Consider the following 22,080-nt stretch of genomic DNA (forward strand, 5'->3'; position numbering starts at 1 on the left):
AGTGTTAAACCATAAATTATTTATTCTGCTTGGGCAAGTGCATAAGTGACTCCACCTGCAGAGGCGGCCCCCAGGGAAAGCCTGGACAGGGATCTCTCTTCAGCAGCCGCGGCTCAGTCTTCGTGGTGGCTTCAGGAGGAGGGGGGTGGAACTCTCTTTTCAGGGAAGTTCATTTCCAAGGCAAGGTCTGTGTCTGTGCTAGTCTTGCTTTATCTGTAGAGCAACCAGTAAGAAGCTGGAGGGAAGGGGGATTAATCTAACAGTGCTGGTATTTACAATTTCAAGATATGTTTTCATCAAAATGATACCTATGAGTTGTGCTCCTTCCACCACTTATTTAATATGGGCATATTTTCTAAAGACCATGAAAAAGCAAGCTCCATGGAGCTTAGTTTTATAGCTGAGAGAATCCATTTAGTGTCTAGAAACCTTTCCTCAAAGGAATACTGAAACCACTGTTCTATATGTCTTCACAGGTTTGCTGTGCTTCCACATCTGTCTGTCTGTATCTCTTTCTCTCTATTGTTTTTTGGTTTTATTGCTGGCGATTTTGGTTTTTGTTTGTTATTGTGGTTTTGTTTGTTTGTGTTTTGTTATTGGTGTTTTTTGTTTGGTTTGGTTTATTATTTGGGAGCAGGACTGCTTTTTGTTCAGGGTTTGTACAGCACCTATACAGTTAATGACAGGCAATGATAACAGTGTTATAGCTGATGACAATATTCTTAGGAGCAGCTGCTGCTTGTCTCTCTGAAGATAAAATCTTGTAGGTCTTTTCTACCTGATTCTGTCGAGTACAGCCAAAAGATGGCAGCATTTTACTCAACATGGGTGTGTGAGCCTTGCAACTGTTTACAGGATGAAACTCAACACCCTCTTTGAGATGGAACAAAAAATGCAACCTCCATAATAATGGAGTAGTCAGGATTTCATTATAATCCCTACTAAATATAAACAATACCAAAATGTGTTTATACCATAACTAAGAATAAGTGCTATCCCAGAAGCTTACTTTTTCAATAATTTTACTTAAAACTGTTTAAACAGTGTTTTGGGGGATTTGGAATACAATAGAGCGGGGGGTTTTAGTGTGGTCAGGTTTATTATATTTTCCATGTACCTTTGTGTTTCCCACCAACTCCCAGCTGCAGTCAGATATAAAACTCAGTTTCATTAATTTTGGATATGTGAAAAGAGAGATGTGGGAAATTTTGACCACTCCATAAAAGCTTTCTATGCAGTGAAACCTATGAAGTTTTTTTGTTTAATATATATCACTTCCAGGAAATTTTCCATTCCTGTGAGATGGAGGTCAGTGTTATGTCTGTCACAGGTGTGTAGAAGGTGAAGCAAATTGAAGTTATTTGGCTTCTTAAGAGGTGCCTTCATGTTGCCCTTCTAGGTATCTGCAGACACCTTTGTAAATGCCACAGAGCACCGCTGCATCTGTAGGTACAAAACATTTGAAAACCCAGCCAGAAGGGACTCATTATGCTGTACTGAAAGTTTATGTACATAATTTCCTTTGCTTCTGGACCTCATTATAAAGAGAGCTCTCAAAACCTTGCAAGTAGCTTTAAAAAACAGGTAGCTAACACTATTAAAAAATGAGATTATTTATATCCCAATTTCTAAAAAAACAATGAACTATTTTATTTTTTAGGTGTTTTTCCCCCAAGTTTATGAACACTAATGTAATTCCTAAAGTGCTTGCAGGTAATTTCCAGTCAGATGACATCTTGCAACCTCTTGTAGGTAAAATTCCTAAGAAGTGCCTCGAATACATATACTTGATTAAGTGTACCTGAATTTAATGGCATTAGAGTGCAACAGCAGTAACATTAACATTTTGTCTTAAAACCTTTCTAAGTCACTCAGCTAATTCAGATAAAAAGACAAAACATTCTTCTTAAATCTGTTGTCTGTTTTTCTTTAGCCTCAAAAAGCCTCTTGGGTACTGGTTGACATTTTGAGGCTTATCAGACTAATTAGAAGGGCCAAAATTTCAATTTCTAAAGTCAGTCTGGGTGGTGTGTGCTGAATACTTCATCTCTGATGCCTGGTAGATGTCTGCACTTGCTGCTGTTGGATCAGTGCACCAGTGCCCACTGTCAGCATGTGTGAGTGTGTGTTTGCACTTGTAGCAACAACACTCAGGTGAAAACTGCTCAAGGAGCCTTGGAACTGTAGGTTGCCCATCACTATCACTACGAAGTCCCAACAGGGGTTGTGGGTAAGGGTGCTGCCAACACCCTGCAATAACTCTTTTAGTTTGCTGGTTTTCATCATCTTTTCACACCATAGCTGAGAAAAATCTTTTTAAACAAACGACAGGTTATTTCGCAGCAGAGAGCAAAATTACTGTGTAGAAGGTTGAAGATGGTCATCTAATCCAGCCTGAGTGTGAGAAACCAGCTAAAGTTGCTGACACTATCTCTAACAATGGATTTCAAGCTTTTCAGGAAATTATTTCACAAGATGCTACAAAGACAGCTCACCCTGTCAAAAAGGTTTTTTATACTTTATTTGTGGCTGAACTTCACTGGAAATGAGTATCGTATGTAAGAGCCTGCTCAACCCTTATAACCTGGTAAAAACTGTTCAAATTTGCATGATCTTTACATCTTTGGAATAGGGAAATTGAGAAAAGTCCCATTGAGGCAGATGAGACCAATGGTGCAAGCAATTGCTGGGCCTATGGGGCAGAAAAAGTGAGGGAGATCTGGAAGTCCTTGTCCCTTACCCTAATCAAGATGAGCTACTTGTCTGCTCTTCAATCCTTGGGAACATGACTGCACCCTCATTTAATCTTTGAGGCAATGGGGAATAATGTCACTTGTGTGCAGAGCTTTGGGCATGAGGTTAAGTAGTCAAGTTGTGAAATGCTGAGGGGATGCCGAGGAAAACAAGCAAAATTATGAGTTCTGAAAGGGTTATTAAATCAAACAAACAGATGATAGGCAGTTTTCTAACACATCTATTGCTTTTAATTTGGTTATTTTTAACTGTCAAAGTAAGGCTGAGAGTAGTCGTTTCTGTTAGTTACACTGAAATCACAATCTTGGCACACAGGGTGAGTTAATCCATTTGAAAATAATTCTCAATACAGAAAATATTGTCTAGAAATTAGTTTATGGCCAGTGAGCATGTAGAGTCTGTCAATTCTGTCAGCCACAGCCTCCACTGGGAATGGAAATGAAGCTGTGGATTAGGATTGTTAGATCTCCAGCCATGAATGGCTGGAAAGAAAGCAAAGCTGTGGATCTACCTCTTTCTGCAAAGCTGCTTTGAAAACCTGCATTATTCTTTCTGGAGACTGCAGAATTATTCTTCTCCAATGTGTTTTTTCTTCTGTTTGTAACATAATTCTACCCTGTGCTGAATATGGATCACAGCAGAGTTGATGGATGCCGGATGTAATCTGCCTTCATGTTTTTACACCCATAGTTATCAGGAGCCTTTCCCTAGGATCCATTGTCCAGGTAGCAATCAGAGAGGGTAAAAAACGGAGAAACATTTTTCCATTACACAGTTTTGTGCCTGTATATTTCTACTGAGTTGTATCACTTTGACTGGGACCCAAAGTCCTAAAATATGTGATTTTTCAGAAAAAAAATAGGCATTTTTACATGCAACTCTGTCTGACACCAAGGCAACTGGGCAGAAAAATCAGCTAATAAACTTCTACTTTCCTAGTTTTTGTGTCACTCAAGTGTCTGAGACTCTGATTTTCTTCCATCTGGAAAAAGAAACTAGGTTGATTCAGATTTTCTCATTCCCAAGGCTTTATAACCTATGTTCCAACTGGTCATTTTGTCCCAAGTGTTTCTATTTTATATATAACTACATATACAGTCTCAGAACCACAGGAGAAAAGTAACTGTTTTGAATGTTCATGAAGTTCAGTAGATTTAATCTAATATTTTCATTGCTCACATAGTTCATCTATCATTTGCAGCCACTAGAACAGTAAGCAAGCCAGTTTTTATTTGTGTGAAAACCAGTGTACAGGGTGTTGTATGTGTTAGAGAACTTCACTATTTGTGTCCAGTTCTCCACTACTTCACCCCTAATTATCTTGGACTATTAAAAAAAAAAAAAAAAGTGTTAAAATACTATCTGAAAGTTCTACTGACTTCATTAGCAGCCTTGATTACCCATTAAGGAAAAAATTTCCAAGATTTCCATTTATCATTAAGACTAATAGTTTCTTTCTCCTGGTCTTCCTAAGAGGACTGTCAGAAAGTTGTCTGCAGTTCCTAACAAAAAGAAAAATAATACTGCTCCACTTAAGTGTCTGAGAACTAAAAGCTGGTATAAACCTACCATAGGATTGCTAAATCCCATTTGATTAGCAGGAGATTACATTTTGTTTTGCTGTCTCTCTGCATATAGCTTTCCTTCCAGCACTTTCATTAGCAGTACAGCTAAAATGGGCACTAAACCAAATTACATGCTTCAGTCATACAATTCTATTAAGGTGAATTTTCTGTAAATTATCTAGATTTATTCTCTATGATTTTCTGTGACTCCAGATGTTAATTAAAAGTGGTGTTGGCCAGAAGAGCGGGGTGAGCTCATGTCACCTGTAACAATTGATATTCTTCTCCAGAAACACTTTTTAGCTTCAAGCCTCTGTTGGAATTAGTGCTGCCACATCCATTGAAGCAGATGAGGTCCATTGAGTACTCTTTAAAAAATAAGGCTTTCACCCAAAGAAAGGCTTGGCAGGTTTTTGGCTGCAACATCCAAATCCGTGAATCAGAGACCTTTGCTCCACATCCACCAAAATCAGAAGGTTTCCAAACAGAATCTTAGACATCTGTGTTTATGGAAAGCTTCCCAAGCCATCTGTGGCTCTGCTTCTGCATCCATCCAGAACAGTGCCAGTCAAGCAGTGAGTGGCCCACACCAGTAGAAACACTTGTGATAAAATGACCAATTGGAACATTGGTGACAATGATGGCGACAATGTCTTAGAAACTATCAGTCACTTTACACGGTGCTGTGAAGAGCAAGGCTGAGATACATGAGATAGTTGTCACATCAGCAGTGCTGATTACAGCCATATTCCTATAATGGAACTAACTAGCCCTGTTAACTCCTCACTGCACTGCAGACCGTCACAGAGAAGTCAAATCCCATTTGTCTTGGTATGAGAGGTATCTCACACTCAGCTGGAGATGTCTTCATACTAGACCCATCCTTGGATTCCTTGATTCGTTCTTGAGGGCACCTCTGTCTTTTACATTGAATGAAGCATTGTTTAAAACAAAAGCAGATTCTCAGACCCTTCCTCCATTAAATATGTGTCCTTCAAGCACCCCCTATGTGTCATGCTCCTTGTATTCCCTCTGCGCAGAGACAGAGTATCAGTAGGAAGGTGGAGGTGTATGGTGTGGTACTTGTTGCTACTGTCTTTAATGGTAGAGCACTCAACTCCAAGTGCTGTTAAGTGTTAAGCTGGAGCTTCTCACATGTTCCTCCCTGTGATTCCTTTTTGTTAAATAAACACAGCTGAATGAGGCCATGTCTGAAGCAGGCAAAAAAGGGGGAATGGTTCCTAAGTCTGTGCCACTAGCTTTTCCTGCATGAGCTGTAGCTGTTGCCTCAGGCAGACACACTCGCCTCTTGCTTCCATGCCAATTCCCACCCTCCTGGCAATATCACCTATTTTCCAGCATCCTGCCACCATGAAAAAGCCAGGTTCCCTCCTGTATGCTTGATGCTCACTCCAAAGTAGAGCAAAGAAACATGTGCCAGTGCTTGCAAACTTTCACAGCTCTGGCATGGTATGGACATTCAGAATATAGACAACACACAGAATATGGGCAAAGAGAGACGCGATACAGATACTTTCTCTTTTCTGAATTTGAAAACTTTAGATGTTCCTCACTTCCTCTAAATGACACAGTAGGTGTCAGCCAGCAGGAAGTCTGACTCTGAAGACAAATCATGCAACGGGTAGACTGTGGTCGTGCTTCATTTCACATCAGGAGTGCACTTTTTGAATAAACATGTCAATTGTCATTACTTAACTACGCTTTGGTTTGCATTGCAGAAGTGTGTCTCAAAACAGATTCTTTCAGATGACACAAAGACAAAACACACTGTCTGAGCACACCTAGCATGGCCAGTTCACTGCAGCCCCCCAAAAGGCAAATGGTGTGAATACGAGATACTCAAATCCAGCTGTTTCATTCTGCAGGACTCATTGTGCCATACGTCCTCCTTGCAAACATGCCTGCTTCCAGCCCGGACTGGGGCACCTGAAGTGCAGAGGGGATGGGACTCCTCATCTAAGCCCGGGCTCAGCTTCTCCTGCCAGCCAGCTCTGCCCATTGCTGTGTGCGAGTCAGGTACTGGATGGGGACTTCACACCTGGGTTCTGCTGGAGCTAGCCCTGCACGAGGACCATATACATCCCTTAAAGGTACAACAAAAATAAATGTAACAGACTCTTTCATCCTGAAAAATTCTGGAAAATTCCCAAATGAGGAGGGAGCGCTGTATAGTTACAGTAATTGGGAGAAGCAGTCATCTGATGCACACAACACTTCAGCAGCCAAAGTTTTATCCATAAATTGAGTTGCAGGATTTTCTTTGTTTGTACAGAAAAGGCAAACATCTGTTTAGGAAGCTTGTTTGGTCTTTACTTTTGGAGGTTTTTTTCAATATAAATATCCAGTCTCACAGCTACTTGTTGAAATAATATGCACTTATGTATTTTGTTTCTAAATCACAGGAAAAAGAATATGCATCTTTGAAAATCTGATAGACTGTAGAAAGTTTTTCCCTCTCTTCTATGTACTAGACAAAAGGATTATTTTTTCTAACCAATAGAATACTGCTGTTAATTTCATTTGTCTAAAATAAGCCTCCCTTAACTGAGTCATGGTATTTTCCCACTCAACCATGAGAAGCCATTTAGAACAAAGATGACAAATAATGCTGGAATGACAGACAAAATTAATTACCAGCACCAGAACCATCTAAAAACATCAGTCTGAAAGGAACCTATCAGGTTGTTGAATCTGTTCCCCGCTTTCCTTAGAAAACACACTATTTTAGTCTCTCTCATATTCTAGTATAACTCTAACTGATTGTTTTGCCCTTTTCAAAATGCTGCATGCAAACCCACTTCATGACTAGAGGTCTGTGCATTTGATCATATGCTAGCTTTCCACTTTCACATAAATATTTCCCCTTCCCATAATATCTATTCCATTGAAGCAGTTTAACAGAGCAATCCTGAACCTCTGTTTTGCAAGAGTATATGAACCATGGATGTTCAATTGATATCTATCCCCTCAGTGGACTTTATCACAGATGACTCTTAGTACCAACTGTAGTCACCAAATGCACAAACTTTTTAGGACAAAGACTGAATTGCTGGAACCTAAGAGCAATATAGATGCACTCCCAGATTGCTGTTCCTGACCTAAAAAGTCTCTCAGCTGGCACTGTTGCCCTTGCCAGATTCATTTTTTTCATGTTCTTGTGAATGCTTTCTTTCAAAGAGTTTTTAAATTTTCCTCATAAACAATTTGCAGTATTGACATGATAGCTTTGATATCTCGTTTTCCTTCACATTCCTGGCACCATCCGGAGGTAGAATATGGCTATAGATATGGGTGGGTCTCAGGATGGGACTTCATGAAAATGATCTCTGAAACAAGACTAGAAGAGCACATGTAGCTTCTGAAGGTCTGTGAACTCTCATCTTCCATGAGAAACATATGAACAAAAGCTTGAACAGAAGGCTTTTTTACTGCTTAGCTCCATCAATATGAACTTAATCCCTCAAACGCGCAATAAAAATGTGTCTGCACTGTAAAACACACAAAAGTTTACCAGGATCATGTAAATAAGAGCAGTGATAACAGATGCATAAATAAACATGGTATCATCGCATTCGATTTTTATTTGGCAGCTATCTCAAAAGCTGTTCCTGTGGGAAAGTCATCACACATAAGAAGTCCTTACTAACCCATATAAATAAATCTGTCTGGTTCCAATTTGCCTTGTTACTGATGTAAGCTGGAAAATTGCCACCTTGGAGTGCAGACTTGAGTTTTCAGCATTTTTACAAGATTCCTTGCTTTGCATTGAGGTGTGTGATGGCTCTTGAGACGTCAAGGTCTGTCCATGCCAATACCAACAGCAGGGAGTTGGTGCCTGAATTTCACAGCTAGTCCCCTTCTGACTGTCAGCTATTTTCACTAAAAAAAAAGCATCTTTCTGTACCATGTCTTGTCTCTTTCTCTCAGTTGAATACACACACATCAAATTGAGTTCATAATTTAAGTTAGTTCTTTCTGTTTAGAGTATTTGGTAACTTCCTTCAGAACAACTTAGTTAATATGCAAATACAACACCAAAAGTTTTAGACCCAATAAACATACTGAAGTCAACAGTTCTTGCATTGTAGAAAAGTGAAAAAAAAAAGTCATAAAACCAGAAAAAACAGTCATGATTTCTTTGTACTAACATCATTTGTGGTCAGGGTTTGCAATCTTTGTCTTTTCTAACAAGGAAGCATTGTAGGAGAGAATTTCTACATACGACCTTGCATGAGGGGAGAAACTGAAGTATTCAGGTTTTTGTCTCCCTGGGGAAGGAGGGAAAGGAACAGAGAAAAAACTCTTTCCTTTGCTCAAAGGCACACCAAACTCATTAAACTGTAGCTTATAGTCTCTAAAAGAATCATATACACTGGAGAATACACGGTGATTGGACAAGAGATTGCTTGAAAGTCATTTTTATGAGGGTGATAAAAGCCTGGGGTCAGGAAAGAGAGAGTAGGTCGTAGTGCTTATCCTGTTATTTAACAGCTGTAAGCTGCATATTGATCTGGTTTTGAGCAGCGATAAACAAAGCCATGAACCCAGTTGAGGCAGATTGCAGAGTCTGGCACAAACATGCATCAGTCATTATTTGGGATCATATGTCGGTGACACAACCTCTGTTAAGAGGGAGCTGTGTGAAGCTGGAGATCTGGGTGGCTTTATTAAAGAAACAAATTTGGAAAGCTGCTTGGAGCTGTGGAGATTACATTTTACAGAACTTTGGAAAACATGCAGAAGGCCATAAAAAATGCAAAGTGGCATAGGCAAAAAAAATGAAAGAAGAATTTTTGAGGCAAAAGGAATGCAGAATAAATTCAAGAATAATTTTAAAATGTTTCCCTCCTTTAATCACATCTTGTCTTCTTTCTTTTTCCTTTTTTTTTTTTTTTTTTTTTTAATCTTGTGCATTATTTTTCTTTTCTTTCCTCTCATTTCTCTCTTCAAACTACGAGCTCATTAGGAAGGTTCATTAGGGCAGTCAAAAGCTAGTCGATGTTGAGACTTTGTCATCTGTCAGAGCAAAGTCAGTGTATGAAATTTCATGAAAGGTAAGATATTTCATTGCTGTAACCTGTTGCAAAGAATTTTTTGAAAAATTTTGCTTTCTGATACTAAATTAAGAGGTGCACATAGAAGAAGGGATGAAAAATAACTTGCAGACACAATTTCGGAAATGTAAAATAGAAAGTTAAAGACTATAAAGGCCTCTTAAATGCTGGCTACTCTGTGTCAAACAACAGAAATGTCATACTATGTAATTCATCTGGATGTTCATACCCTAAGGGATTTATATTCAGCTGAAAAAAAAGGAAAACAAATGTTGAGACACATGCAGTCATTGACACAAAGAGTCCACATTCTAAAGGCTGTTTTTATCCTTTGCTTCTCCTTTGAATTGTCCTCATTTTGTTAAAAAACAAGACCAGTTTCTCTTTTAATGAATTTTTCTTTCAACTAAGTTCTTCTTAGTAACTGCACTTTTCTAAAGTTGAATACATGTTTTGGTAGACATAGCAATGGTACGCAAAGTTCACTGATAAGAACGTACATCGCTTATTTGCAAGAAGGAACAAACTGAACAGGTGCCTAAAACTGAGCAACAAAGTATTCCATCCTATCCACATTATGCATCATATAAAGGTGGTAGATCACCAGGGTCTCGCTCTCTTCGACTATGGCTGGCATCTACCGTCCCTGTGATCTGAGGCCTAGTGACAGGTCCTGCATCCTTGAATCCAGTTCTGGTTTGCTGCAGAATCCAACCCAGGACTTCCAGGTGCCTGCCCTGCAGTTGCTGCAGCAGTGCTGAGCTTTGCTGGGGAATTCAAGATTCGTTTTGTATATTTTGTATTATTTTCTCTGTTTAACAAAGCATCTGCCACAGTTTATTGTCGCCCTGCAATCAAACGGTGACATGAGTGTATTTTTCTTGGTTGCTTTATAGTGTAGCTGGGACCACTTGGGGCTCAGATTGAGCATAAATATATTGCTGTTTATACACACTTTCCCCTGTAGTGTCCTCTACCCTGGCTACCTTGCTTGAAGAACCTAAAACCCATCACTGTAACTTCGAAGTTTGGGGTTGTCAATGTGATGATCTACACAAGAGTTCCCAGATATGGTGGCACACTGCATTTGAAGGAAACTTTTACAGGAAAGCTTAATGAAATGTCTTACAGGTAATTGTGCCAAGCTCAGCAAACTATCTTGAGAAACTCCTATACTGATAAACAGCCTGGTATGCTCCGTAATATTTGGAAAAAAAAAAATCTTTTACTTTTAAAAGCTAACTGTACTCTAATGTGAATGCCCAGGAAAGGGTATATCTCACCTTACTTTAGGCATCTACAATAAAAGCATTAGTAACAGATGAAGTTGTAGGTAATTATTCATTTCAGTCTGAGGTTTATCTACAATAGGAAAAATATGTTCCAGAAATGCCTATTTATCTGTCATGGGGAATATGCTCAGGCGAGGGCATCAACACAGCAAATGCCTAGCATAATCTAAAGGGAGTCTCATCCCACATGTCTGCCAACTTCAATCTAGCAGTCATCTCTTTTGTTTAAATATCTGACACTTCTTCCTGATTTTCTTCTGGAACTGTCTTGTCTTCATTTTACTTCTGATCTCACATATCCTTTGGTTTGTTAAACTGATATGAACACTGCAGTAGCTTCAGCCAGCAGCCTTACAGAACTCTCAGTAGTGATCTGTACTGGTTTCCATCTGATGGTTGTGAGTGTAATTTTGACTTGATATGAGGGTGAATGTGAGCCAATTAATTAAACCTAATTAAACCAAAAGTCAGCCTCCTGGTTTCTAATTATTTGAGACAGCTGAGTAAGCAAACATGTTTGGATCAGTGCACATTTTTTCCACTGCAGACAGGGCTGATAATAGGTAGATTTAATCACTTCTGCTACATTAAAAATCTTTGAAAAAGCAAGACATGCTTTTCAAAGTTACTGTAATTACTACTCAGTTTTAGGGAAAAAAAAAAAAAAAAAAAGCTTTGAAATCTTTGGCTTTCTCACACATTTAAAAGGCAAGATAAATCTCTGCATCCTGTGATGTGCTGAAGCACACTAGAAGTACCAGAAGCAGCTGAGAGCTGGCAGTATCCATGAAGCTGATTTGAAAAGTGCTTTGCTACTCTGTGAAATGTTGACAATGCTTTGTTCTGTCTGGAAAAATGGACATTCATCCCAGTGAAAGTCTACACATTTTAAAAACATGCTTCAGCCCTGAACTGGAACTTTTGGGGCTTGTGAGCTGCACGATTGGAAAGATTTTGCTAAAACTTGTAAAATAATTTTAGCGGGAAAAAAAGGGCAATTTACCAATCTTTCTAGTTTTTAGTAAGAAGTGCATAAACCCCAAGACGAAGAAGTTTCTTTCCAGTTGGAAAATTAATTTTGTTTCTGTTGCTTTCACATGGCAAAGAGAAAATCCCCCAAGGTAAATTTTATTTTTTTTCCAGAAAATTGTTCTGATGGAAAACTCCTGAGCAGCTCTAAATGGAACAATGCACAGTCAGCCATCACCCAACTCAGGAGTGTAATCTGAAGTGGTAGAGAGTTCAAAGTGCTGGCGTGTCTGTTCAGTTTTTATATCTTTATACAGTAGCCATTTCTTTAAGAGTCCAAGATTTCTTTGATCGTTCTTTTTTAATATTTAGTATTCCGTTATCAGATACGTCTAGAACTGGAAATTCCTCTAGATTACAGGCTTTTTGCTGCTTCCCCGCACTGCTGTGGGAAGTCCACATCTTTTCTTTAGGAAAAAAACTCAGTTGCAACTAAGGCAGTAAGAGGCTTAAAGAGTTCTTATGCTACAATCCCAAGTTTCCAAGCTAGATTCTGCTTTTCAGACTGTTGTGGTTGAAGTAGCCAAACATCTACTTATTTCATTAGTGCTTTGTGTTTCCCAGAAGCTTTAAGTTGTTGACTGTTCTTAACCCCACATAAACAGATTATCTGCAATTAAAAGCCCAGTTCTAAAAACATGCTGGTTACTTCGACTGCACCTGTGCAGCAAGAAGCCTTCTAGTGGGAATACCCTTGAGGTCTTTTTGCTCAAATATTTCTGTGACATGATTCACATGTATATTCAGGTGATATATTTAAATAACAGCTGATTTTCTACTTTCTTGCCCATGGCATTTGTGCAAGCTGTCAGGCAGAAGCCTGGGGCTTCCTTTTTGGTTTGTTTGCATCACACCTTAACCCCCATAGCTCCCACCTCAGAAATATTGTAATTCAACCTGCTTTGTATGAGACACTAAGCAAAGCAGGGTGTCTTTCAATAAATGCCTGCAACGAAGATGCAGTGGCCCTCAGGGGCAGAAATTCCGTCGAATATGTCAATAAATTCTTAGTGACACTGTGGAATACAGGAATTATAATACTGTTGAATTTACTATTAGATTTATCTGCAGACTCAATAAGGAAACTATTTCTCAGACTAAGGACAGATGTTAGTACCCCAAAAGGGTTGCAGTTTTTAACTTGAAGTAGTAATAAAATATGTTCTGAGTGCGTATCACTTCAGTTTTGCTCCTTTTCATGCATATGTGCTTAATTTCTTCAAACCTTGTTCTCAGGCTTCTTGTGATGTTTTGTACCAAGCTTAAGACTGTGCATTCATGCACTGTATTTAAATAGATTTGGAGTCCACTGTGAACTGGCTGGTTTGGGTCCATTTTTTTTCCTATTTAACAACTTAATACAATTCCAGCACTTGACTCTAGGTCAGCATGTTCTGTACTTTCAAACCACGAACTAGCATGCTGGCTGGCTTCTGGGTGAGCATCTCTGTCCCCCTCCTCCCAAAGTGACAGGCCACCATACCCAGCAGCAGCAGCCTCAACAGCTGTACTGGTAAGCTTAGCAGAGCTGTATTGTGAACTGGGGTAGCCCTACAAGCCCTCACTCCTGTGGTGCAGATGCTGCCTGGATTTGGCCCAGAGTGGGCAGCTCTTCCCTGACCCAGCCCTGTCCCATGGAGGGCACACAACACAGCATGGGTTGGTCCCAAAAAGCAGCCTGCTCTGCATTACTGCAGCCCTCCCAGCTGACAGGGAAGATGAGGGTGGCACCAAGGCAGATGGTCATCTCCCAGGAGCTGAAGCATGGGCCAGGCAGGCTGGCAACACACCCCAGAGGCAGCCCCAGGACTGGGGAGCCTCCCACATCCACAGCAGAGCCCATGAACACACCAGTGGCTTTTCCATAATCATGAGGCATGGGACTACCTTGGTGTGGCTGAAGATGTTGCTGGACCCCCACATCTGTTAAAAACAGAGATGTGAGAGAGCAGGAAGCATTGCGTGACCGCTTCTCCCAGACCTCTCGTCCCAGGTCAGAGGGTTTTTCCCACCACCTCAGCCTTGGGCCACCTGCACGGAAGCAGAGAAAACCAAGGATGCAGAACTGCTTTCCCATCCAGGCCAGCCCAAAATGCATTGGTTTCAGCTGGGGTGCAAGACTCCCCACATAGAAGTGGCCCTGTGGGTTGAAAGGGGAATTGCCTAGCAGGATGGGGAGAGCTGTACCACAGCCATGGGGCTGGCTAAAATTTAACAGCTGCCTAACTATGCTTTGGATGGTGAGTCATACTGAGAATAGATGCTGAATCCTAAGCTGTAGCAGCTGTTGGAAATAAAGCCTTGGACGAATTTATCTAGGTCTGTCACCCTCCATGATAAATTTAGGCAGCTGAACCTGCACACATTCACTTACAAGTGACAGCTGACATTTCCTAACACTATTACATGGAAAAATTATGCCAGATGGACAGTCTTGTCAAGAGCAGCGTTTGCTCATTTTCTTTCTCTGCTACTGTGCTGAAATTCAAGATGACTTGAAAGAAAAAAAAAAAAAAAAAGGCTCTGGATTAAAAATGTGCAAGTTGCAGAGCTGCACACTTAAGAAATCTCCAAAGCGTCCTTATGGCCCCCTCTACATGTAAACCGCTATAAATCTCTAATTATATGTTCTCATGTCATTTTTCACTGAACCTTGTCTTGAGCAGTAGCTGGGTATTCAGTGTTTCTTTTCCTGTCATTCAGAGGAGCCTAGTTTAGCACATTTCACCCAAATTGAACACAGAAGATTGTACTTGATGAACCTGAGATGTTCCCAGTGTAGTAACTGAGTGTGTCATAAGTCAATGATTTTTTTTCCTTATTTAAAATGGGGAAAATGAGTTACAGGCAGAGAGTGGCCAAAGTTGGCGAGTGTCCATGAACTGCAAGAGCCCAACTTCAGGATGATGGTTTTCCATAATATTTTATTGTAGAACACAACCTGCCCTTTCATCCCTCTTTGGTACTACTGATGTGTACTAGCTCTTGCACTGTTGTTCCCTGGACACTTCAATTATCCTTTGTGGGACCAAATTAATTTATTAGCTTGTACCAATTAATGTCAATAGCTTGCACCTGAGCAGTTAGAAGTTGCCACGTCTGTAATTCTTCACTGGTAAGTGTGAAACATGTCAGGGTCTCCCTAACACCACTTTGCACAAGGAGGTCTGCACTGTCTCTCTCCTCAGAAGTTCATGTCTTAATGGCAACTTCTGTGATGGGCTAAGAAATAAGCTTGTGCTGCTTTTCATGGTTGTCACCCTCCATAATGACAGCAGAGAAGACCAGGCATGGTATGTTTCATCGCCACTACCCGTGCCAAATTTGCTACCGACAAATGTAATCTGAGTCTTGTTTTGACAGTACAAAATGTTTTCATGGGGTGCTTTCCTATTCATTCATGTCTAGTCTTGACTGAAATTTAGAATGTCAATTTTGGAAATTCTGACCATGAAAATTATATACAATTCAAATATTGGTCAATATTTTAAATTAAAACAGTTAAAATTTTTCTCTTACTAACAACATTATGTCACTCTCATGAAAGAAAACATGGTAAGCATTGTGAAAGCAAAGCTTTGATGTGGAAATCTTTATTTTTACATTCCTACAGACTGAATCACCTGTCTGAATCACCTCTACCTCTTATCTTGTATAGTCAGAGGAGAGGAGCGAAGAGAGCATGACATGAAGTCCAGAACTGAGCCTGCCCAGAAGCCAGCCTTCTAAGCACAAGTTTTCAGAGGTGCTGTGGCAGCATAATACCATAGTGTGGTTTCTGTTCTACCCAGTAAACCCAAATACCTTGACATGGAGCTTGTTTATTCAAAACATAGTATTATATTTCACCTTTCCTGCTAGAATCCTGAAACATTCCATGTGGAAACCATAGCCATACTGTAATATTTTCAACTTAACATTTTCTACAAATTCATTTCAAATGAAAAAACTCTCCTATTACTTCATTTGAATGTTTCTCTTACTATTTTTCTTCCCAAAAAATCTATTTTGGTATCCTTTTCCAGTGTCTCAAAAAACTCCAGTACCTTCTGGGTACATCTGTTTCCCACTCTTTTCCTCCCCTGTTTTTGCATGCCCAAGTCTGTTAGCCTCAGCATGAGTAAAATGACATATGTGAAGATTTCACTCTTCCCTTGTAGTTTCTGATAAAACAAGTACTGTATGCTTTCATTTAAAAGTACTTGTACTCTTTATTTCCAGTTACTCTCATGATTATTCCTCCTTACTCACCTGTCATTTGAGGAAGAAAGTTGTATTGGTTAATGAAGTCCTGAAGTCAGGGGTGACTTGGTGAGAGGTGGAAGAGCAGATAACTGCCTGAGACCTGGCAAGCTGTCATTTCAAAACACTTCTCCATTTAGTAACTGCGGAGTCCCCCACTACTCCTCCCCTAGTAAGCAGAGCAGCACAATGGGAATGGGTATGTAGATCAAAACATCTGGTGCAGAGCACACAGCATCAACATGGTACGTGCTCAGGGGAGATTACTTTTGAGTTGTGCTCATCTGAGCTGGGGAGCTGAATGCTCACCTGCACCTGTAGTTCCTTCTGGGCTGCCCTGGAAGACACCTTGCAGCTTAGTTTGGATGAGAAAAGATCCCTGTTGTACATGCTGAAGTCAGTCCATGAAGGGAAACAAGGCACAGCAAATTTCTGTGCAGTTACAATGTTTGCTTCAAGAGTGTATTGCTGATCCAAATTGGAACATCATTGCACATAGATGCACCAAAGGCTGATTTCCTGGTGCAACAAGGAGTCAAAAAATCAACAGATATTCTTGTTCTTAGATTGGTCAAAAGACCTGACCATGAGACCTAGTAAGAAGTTACTACTAGACTAATAATAGATGAGATGTCTAGCAGTAATTAACTTTCAATTGTAGAAGAAAGCCTATGCCAGATTTGAGAAGTCATTTGTGGACAGACAATTGAGTATCTAGTGATTATTACCAAATTTTGTGGACGTGCTTAACCTAAAGCAAAAACACAGTTTCTTGTCTAAGTCTACCCGTCTCTGGCAGAAGACCTCTACTCACTGAGTATGCATAGTAAGAATACTGTTATATATGAGTAACTTGTATGCAGATATTGTAACCAATCAGCCCTACAGGACTGCCTTGAGGGCATGTATATACTGATAGGATAGTGTATAAATGACTGAGACTTTGTATTGCTGGTATGCTAGTTTAGTCTAGCATCCAGTCCTGTACAATCTGTAATAAAATCAATATCTCCTCTCTGTGTGCAGAATTTGGCTTATTTGCATGCATGCCAGGTAAAGAACCCGGTTTTAGGGACACATTCACATTTTAATTGTGTGCTACTTCTGGTACAAAATATCCTGATTTTTAGTGATTCACATTCAGCACATCTGAGGTCACAACCCCAGCAAACAGACCTGGCCACCACAGACTGATATTACTTATGACACCAAAAGGAACAAAATAAACAACCCACTTGCTTTTTTAACACTTTCTACATGTGGGATCTTCTTAATTGCATGGTTGATTTTGAAAAAAAAAATCAGGATAGAAAAAGGCAGCTATTATTGATCCTCTTACACATCTTTCATTTTTATCACTAGACATGTGGAATGACTTTACACTGACTTCTATGGAGGCAGCAAGGAACAATGGTGCCTCTTAGAGGAGAATCTAAGTCAGTGTTTCCATTTCAGGCTGTAACAGCTCTTCAGCTCTGCTTAGATGTATTCTAGCAGATTCCCGTTCCCGAAGTATGTTTTCCCTAGTGCTATGTATATTTAACAGCTCAAACCCCTACAGTGTACTAATGTTGAATTGTGAAGTCTGCATTATTCCTGAAAGAAATGAGGAGGCCTGAGAGACAGGCTGCCTTACAAACAGCAGCTTTGTATTTCCTGAAGAAGCATTGCAATCCTACAGATATTTTCTAGAACATCTGCTTTACCAAATCTTCCAGACAACAATTCCCTAAATACAAGGTGACATTTTTCCCTCAGGAAATCATTATACAATTATATATCAAAGTCATGATGGAATTCAGAATGTCTGAAGGATTTACATTTTCCTCCATCCTCACTCCTTATTTATTAGAAAATTACATTTTACCCTCAGGAATAGGATGTGCTTCCCAATCCCTCCTCAGTTTCAGCTAAGCTGTAAGCATGACATGCTGTCTCAAAATGCCAGACAAATTAAGTTATATCACATATTTGTATAATTATGCTGTGCATCACAAGAAAATTTGCTGTCACATTAAGTGTTTTTTGCAGGGTTTAAACAGAGGTTGACCTTTAAATAAGTCTTTAAAACTTATCTTTGGAGTTGTAGAGTATGACATTTGATCAGTCATCTGTGGTGAGTTCATCTTAAATTTGGTGCAATCTTCAATTCATACTTCTCTTTCATTTTCTGCTATAGATGCAAGTTTCAGAGCTCAGGCTGTAAAATGTTGCAAACTGGTAATCCTGAATAAGTATCTTGGTTTGAACTATTAAATTTATGCTGTGCACCTCTGTGCCTAATTCAGAGAGAATTTCACAGTATTTAATTTGTCAAGATCCTTGGAGATCTAGTACTTGTAAAACAGAGAGCCCTCACCATGAAATAATTGTCAAAAAAAAACCCTTCATGTCCAGAAGGCAGTACACTGCACGCCTCTTTCCCAGTATTCTTATAACTGTTGACAAAGGACCTCATGAATTAAATCCCACGGGAATTTTCCCTATGTCAATACACTGTGAGCTAGAATGGGATATGCTTAAAATAACTTAGTAGGAGATGGTTTCAACATTTGAAAAGCTCAAGGGCCCTAGAAGGCTCAGTGGGATCACGTCTGTCCTGACTGTCTTCACCAAATGCAACACTGATCACATATATTTTCTTCTTTACTGTCTCAGCACCATGGAATAGTATTAGCAGATTTTTTTTTTTCCTGAGTGAATTATATCTTTCTACCTATTATGTCTGCTGACTTCTATAAATAAATTGAAGCAATAAGAGATATTGGCTTCTCCCTGTCAAGGGCAACTTTCAATTTAATATTTTAGTTTGGAAAAAAGATGAGCAAAAGGAGATTCAGAAAAACTTCCAAAGTCCATGGGGCACAATTTGGACCTAGTTAGCTGAAAGTCGAGCAGTAGCTAGAAAACTGCCATTTTATTTTTCATAGTGTCATATTTATTGGGGAAAAAGCTATAGGAATTATGCCACTAAACACAAAGGGAAAAAGGATAAAATTACAGATAATCTTCTTCAATGTCAAAATGAAAGGAAAGTTACCCATCCATTTGCTATAGAAATGAAGTCCTTAGATGAGCTAGCAAGAGCTGCAATTGTTCTCTCGTGGATAGACTGTTCAAGTGTGAAGGAAAGTTAAAGAACTGTTAGTGTGTTCCTGTCTTAGAGTCAGGACTGATAGCTCTCATGGTCGGAGGGAAGCCAGAGACCAAGGGAAAAGAGTGAAGTAGGAAAATGAGACTGGGAGAAATAGAGGGAACAGAAAGAGCCTGAGAGGTGATAGGACACCTGGGAAGGAGCTGGCTACAGAAGAAGAACATAGCTGGGAGGAGAAGAGTAGAGGATCTAGAGGAGATAAGACTGCAGCTAGGTAGATGAGAAGAGCAGTATGGTAAAAGGGAGAGAGGGGCAAGAAAAAGACTGTAAGTTAATAGAAGGAAATACAAGGTCAGAAGGATGGAAAGAAATTAACAGGGGAATACCTGGACACCAGAGCACCATCAGCCAAACTCTAGAGCTGGGCTGTGACAAGAGTACGTCCTGTCTCCTGTCTAGTGAGTGTATGTGAGTTTTCTTCACTGGAGGCCAAGACGTGATGGAGAAATCAGAGCAAAACCATGCCCAAAGGGAGGCTACAACTTAGCTGGGTTAACACCTGGATCCAGGTATTTGGAAATATTCCCAGACACATCATTTAAATGCAGCCTCTGTAAGTTCAAATAGCCGAAGTTCATGTTGTCAATCTGAAGGCTCAAAAATGTGTTGGTTACATCAGTAGAAAAATTTAGAAAGAAGTAAAAATTACTGTTTGTTTTCTGAGAACACTAGAAACATCAAGAAAACTCACAGGGCTCAGTTCAACCAAATCTAAGGAGGGGCTGACACAAATGCTACATTTTTGAGGAAACTGAGAATGAAAAATATACTTTTAATTTTGATTGCTTTCAAACACAGAATTCAGCTACACCTCAGTGCATCAGTTTGGAAGCACAAAGGAGTGCATTCACAGCATCCAAATAGCATTCTCACACTGCTGGTGTCTGCATCTCTCTCGTTTAAAACTGATAGTGGAACAGGGTTTTAAAGGATCAGTAGGTTCAGTGAATAATCTGAAAATCAATGTGATAAGAAACTGTAAAATCAACACATTATTTGAGCTGCTTGGATCACAGTCAACAACATTCCTGAGTGCTCCTCAGAGGAGCTCATAACCATGGAGCAAACCATCCATGCACATCTATTTCAGTTACTTCCTGGCTTCTCAGGAGGGCAATTTTTTTAATATTGAAAGATTTTGGTTTAAACAAGAGGTCAGTACCTGCCATTTCAAATTAGACATGAAGTGGCACCTTAGATGTTGACTGAGGCATAAGCAGGCTATAGCAACACTTTATGTTAGTATCTAAAGTTCATCCTTGTGTGATAAAGGCTGTAGAGACAAGAAGATATGAGCTCAGCAACAGCAGTCCCTGCAAGCAAATCCAAACTTTGAACTCTGGCACAGGAGTTCCCCAAGAAAAGGTAAAATCTGAGCCTGGAGCACTTTACAGAAGTACACTTAGCTCTTCACTTGGTTAAAAACTGTGAATTCAATGGATAACCTGGAGGAATATTCTCATAAGCAGCCATGGTTTTGCTTTTTCTGACCATCTTTTTCTCAACATCAGATCAATCAGCTCAGGCTAAGTGAGGCAGAAGTGATTATTTTTAACAGAACCCAGCTGGGCAGGCTTTGCAACCACTTTCTGTCAGTGAGTTCATTTGCAAAAGTAAGCAGAGACATTTCCCATCACATCCTGCTTGTGATAACACAGAAAGACATTACACAGCTCTGCTGACATGGGTGGCACCACTGTCACATGCAAATGTCTCCATCATCTTCTGCACATTTCTTTTGGAGCCAGGTTGCCAAAGGGATTCCAGGCTGCCTGCTGGGAAAAAAAAAAAGCAAAACCTTCTTCCTTCTTCCTTCCTTCTTCCTTCCTTCTTCCCAGTACAAGTCTTTCAAGATCTATGAAATAGTTACTTCTGCTGTATAAGCAATCTGAGGCATGAACAGACTCTCCCATGCCTCATGTTCCTCTGGAAATTCTAATAAAGTGCTTTAAATGTGTTTTTGTACATTGTTGTATGCAGTTGTCCTGTGGCCGCCATGACTTTTCAGGTCCTTTGTACTAAGGCTTTTAAAAGGTAGGTGCAAGATAAGTAGTATTGGCAATTCAACATGTGCTCTTGTTTTGTGTCAAAAATTACTGTTATCTTTACTCTGTAAAACCTTCCGGTTTTCTTCTGCTGGTATAAAATGTCTATTAAATAATAATAATAAAAAAATATAGAAATGTTAATCTAGAGCCGAATTCACTCCATTGAGTCCAACTCACAAACCTGCCAGTAAAGGGCAGAACTGGATTTCTGTCTGGTTCTTTGTCAGTGCTCATGCAGAAAAGAAAGGGAAGACTCTGAATATTTTTGAACAGCAGTGTGGGACCTTCGTCTGGGCATTGTCAGTAGAAGCAGATCAATTTACTTACTGATTTGCCATAATGTGCAAGAAAAGGTGTTTACCAGGTATAAACTCATATCCATCACATACTTGCATGGATTTACTTCTGCTCTTGACACTTGTCTTTCACTTGCTTCATTGTTATCATGCATATATTACAAGGATTCTCACTAAAGATGATGCATTTTTTTACAGAACCAGGCATTTGTGTGATTTATTTATAATATATATAATAAAGTTTAAATACTTCCTAATACTGCTACAAAATTACATGGTACTTGGAAAAGGACTTCAGAAAGATTTAACTGCCTCAGTTGAAATTTGTTTTCACCCTGGATCATTTCTCCATTAAGTCTCTTTTATAAAGCAATGATCTTGAACTAGTTCTGGGGGAAAAAATAACTTTATATATATATATGTTTATATATATATATATGAGCTCATCTGAAACAAGGACATAGCCTTATTAAAATATACTCTCTAAATGCCACCATGCTTTGTGTAAAAATTGAGAAGTATTTAAATTCAGAAGAATATGAGCAACAGCAGCTTTCTTATGAGACAAATGAGAGAAAGATTACTAAAAGGAGAGGAAGGTAGAGGGAGAAATAAATGTGAATGA

General features: G+C 39.5%; 1 long non-coding RNA gene across 1 annotated transcript; it reads left to right on the forward strand.

Annotated features, from left to right (window-relative positions):
• The first annotated feature begins 21 nt into the window (after nucleotides 1-21).
• LOC110361082 (uncharacterized) lies at nucleotides 22-21,600 on the forward strand. Its single transcript, XR_002417419.2, has 3 exons — nucleotides 22-185; nucleotides 6,206-6,430; nucleotides 15,329-21,600. It is a non-coding gene; the product is annotated as an uncharacterized LOC110361082 (long non-coding RNA).
• The last annotated feature ends 480 nt before the right edge of the window (nucleotides 21,601-22,080 follow it).

This window comes from Columba livia, chromosome 1 (genome assembly GCF_036013475.1).
Source record: "Columba livia isolate bColLiv1 breed racing homer chromosome 1, bColLiv1.pat.W.v2, whole genome shotgun sequence".
Classification (NCBI taxonomy): Eukaryota; Metazoa; Chordata; class Aves; order Columbiformes; family Columbidae; genus Columba; species Columba livia.